Source organism: Orycteropus afer, unplaced genomic scaffold, assembly GCF_000298275.1.
Source record: "Orycteropus afer afer isolate SDZICR_OR568_19922 unplaced genomic scaffold, OryAfe1.0 scaffold00787, whole genome shotgun sequence".
In the NCBI taxonomy this organism is placed as follows: Eukaryota; Metazoa; Chordata; class Mammalia; order Tubulidentata; family Orycteropodidae; genus Orycteropus; species Orycteropus afer.
In genome coordinates this window covers 420,097-423,519 of record NW_006922374.1, presented here as the reverse complement: position 1 = coordinate 423,519, position 3,423 = coordinate 420,097, and positions in this window count along the sequence as shown.

Below are 3,423 nucleotides of genomic sequence, written 5' to 3'. Positions count from 1 at the left end.
GTGGCTGCGATGATGGGCTCAAGTATAGCAGGGATTGTGGGGCTGGCGTGGGATCGGGCAGTGTTTCGTTCTGCTGTGCATGGGGTCGCTATGAGTCGGAAACGACTCCACGGCACTTAACAACAACAACAACAACATAAACTAGTGTAGAGAAAGAACAGTAAGTTTAGTACCTCAAATTTCAATGACTTTAAATCCTAATGATATTGCTATTTAATTTACTCTGACAATTTTATTGCATTAAAAATGTAAATAACATCAAAACATTAAAGAGCAAGCCCCTAACTCAAAATCTTTATTGCCTCACATAATTATGAGTAGATAATAAAAAATAATAATACTTTTAAAAAAGATGTTTGAGAAGTCGAGGTTTTTTAGTTACAGGCAGTCTTCAGAATTTTTTTTTTTTTTTTCCCCCTTTCCTGAGCAGAAGAAAGCTACACCTGGTTTCTAAGTCTGGTAGCATCTGGAGTCAGCATGGAGCTCTGCAGCTCATTAGAGTGCTGCTCAGTGTGGAAGATTTTCTTCCTTGTTTCTTAATGCTTAGTCCAAGTGTTCATATTCCCCTCTTTGTCAGTATTTGGCATAATATGTGTTTCAGAATTTCAGGTTTTAGAAGGCAACCAGGATGACATTCAATCCCATTAGCAATAGAATATTTCACAAATGATTACTGAATGAGACTCCATTCCATCTATCTTGTTAACCTGAAACAAAAACTCAGTAATCTTCTGTGAAGGAATGTATGCGTGCACACACACACACACACACACACACACATGTGGATGTTGAGGAAATCAAGGAAAGTTGGAAGCATATAGTAATCTTTGTTTTCATATCTCTATTTTTATGAAAAGCAAGTTTTAACAAGGAATATAATGTAGATCATAAAGTTAGACTAATTTTCTTGTATGTAATTCAAGTTGAAAACCAGCCAATGTTGACAAATTTGTTGTGACAAAGAAATGTTTTGATGCACATATAGTAAATAATTATTCACTGTTTCATTTAATATCTTACTTCCACATAGTTTTTGTCCCAATCTCTTTCATATAGAATTTGGTTGAGTATTATTTAAATTATATTCTAAGAAAATGGATTCAATGTTAGAATCAGGGAGATGTTTATATTGATAACAAATCTTCCAGTTTCATCCACATTATGTGGTGTTTTTCAGATTCTACTTTATTCTTCAAGGTTACACAGTATTTGATTGTGTGTATGTACCACAGTTTGCATATCCATTCCTTGGCTGATGGGCACTTAGATTGTTTCCATCTCTTTGCTAATGTCAATAGTACTGTGATCAGCATGGGTGTGTAAGTATCTATTTGTGTTCTTCTTCTCACTTCTTTAGTATATATACCTAGTAATGGGATTGCTGAGTCAAATGGTATTTCTATTTACAACATTTTAAGGAATCATCATACTGATTTCCACAGAGGTTGAATCATTTTACAGTCGCCAGCAGTGTATGAGACTCCCAATGTCCCCACATGCTCACCAGTATTTTTGATTTTCTGTCTTGTTAAACTGCTACTAATGCATAGTGGCTAAAGCATTTGATTGCTAACCAGAAGGCTGGCGGTTCAAACCCTCCAGCCACTCCTCGGAAGGAAGGCTGGGCAATCCTACTTCCGTAGTGATACTGCCTCGGAAACCCAAGGAGGGGTCACTATGATTCGGGGCCGACTCAATGGCACACAACAACAACAACAACAACAATAATGCTGGAGTGAGATGGTATCTCATGATTGTTTTGAATTGCATCTCTCTAATGGCTAATGATCATCAACATTTCTTCATGTGTTTGATGGCTGCCTAAATATCTTCTTTGGTGAAGTGTCTGTTAATTTCTTCTGCCCATATTTAAATTGAATTATTTGTCATTTTGATGTTGAGTTGGAGTTTTCTATAAATTTTAGAGACAAGTCGTTTGTCCAATATGTCATTGCCAATTTTTTTTTTTTCCCCATTCTGTATGTCCTCTTTTTACTCTTTTGGAGAAGCCTTCTGATGCACATAAGAATTTAATTTTTAGAAGGTTCCAATCATCAAGTTTATCTTATACTGTTTGTGCATCTTGGGTTATGCTTGATAGTCTATTTAAATCATATATTAGGGCCCTTAGGGTTGCCCCTATTTTTTCTTTGATGGACTTTATAGTTTTAATTTTGCATTTAAGCTTTTGATCTTTCTAGGGTTAGTTTTTGTGTACAGTGTGAGGTATGGATCTTCTTTCATTTTATTGCAAATGGATATCCAGTTTTTCCAACACCATTTGTGAAAGACTAACTCTTTTCCATAGAATGGATTTTGGCCCTTTATCAAAGATCAGCAGCCATAAGTCAATGGATCTATTTCTACACTCTCAATTCAGTTTCACTGGTCTATGTGTCTATTATCATTATAGTATTAGATTGTTGTGACATCTGTGGTGGTATAGTAGGTTCTGAAATCTGGTAGTGTGAGACTTCCTACTTTGTTCTTCTTCTTCAGTAGTACTTTGCTCATCTGAGGTCTCCTTCCTTTCCATAGAAAATTAGTGATTGGCTTTTCCTTATCTTTAAAAAATGTTGATGGAATCTGGATTGGGATTGCATTGAATACACAGATTACTTTGGGGACTATTGACATTTTCACAGTATTCAAACTTCCTATCCATGGGTGGTATATTTTTCCATTTACGTAGATCTTTTATAGTATCTAGAAGTAGTGTTTTAGTTTTCTATGTATAAGTCCTTTGTATTCCTGGTAAGATTTATTCCCAAGTATTTTATCTTTTTGATAGCTATTTTAAATGGTATTGATTTCCCTATTTCCTTTTCAGAGACCTCTTTGCTGGTGTAGAAGAATCCAACTGATTTTTGTATGTTCTTCTTGTATCCTGCCCCTATGCTAAATTTTTCAGTAAGTTGCATTAGTTTTCTTCCTGAGTCTCTTGGGTTTTCTATATACAGGGCCATATTATCTGCAAATAAGAATACTCTTACTTCTTCCTTATCAAGTTGGATTCCTTTGATTTCCCTTTCCTCCCTTCTTACCCTAGCTAGGACTTTCAAGGCAACATTGAATAGAAGTGGAGGCAGGGAGCATCCTTGTCTGGTTCCTGTTCATGAGGGGAATGGATTTAGTCTCTCTCGATTAAGAGTAATGTTGTCTGTTGCCCTTTATTATATTGAGAAATTTCCCTTCTATTCTCATTTTTCTAAGAGCTTTTTATTTTATTTTATTTTATTTTTAAATCATGAATCAATGTTGGGTTTTATTAAATGCATTTTCTGGATCTATTTATATGATCGTGTGATCATGTGATTATTTTCCTTCATTTCACTTATGTGATGGATTACATTGATTTTTTTTTTTAATTGAACCATCCTTTCATATTTGGTATGAATCTCACTTGCTCATTATATATATATA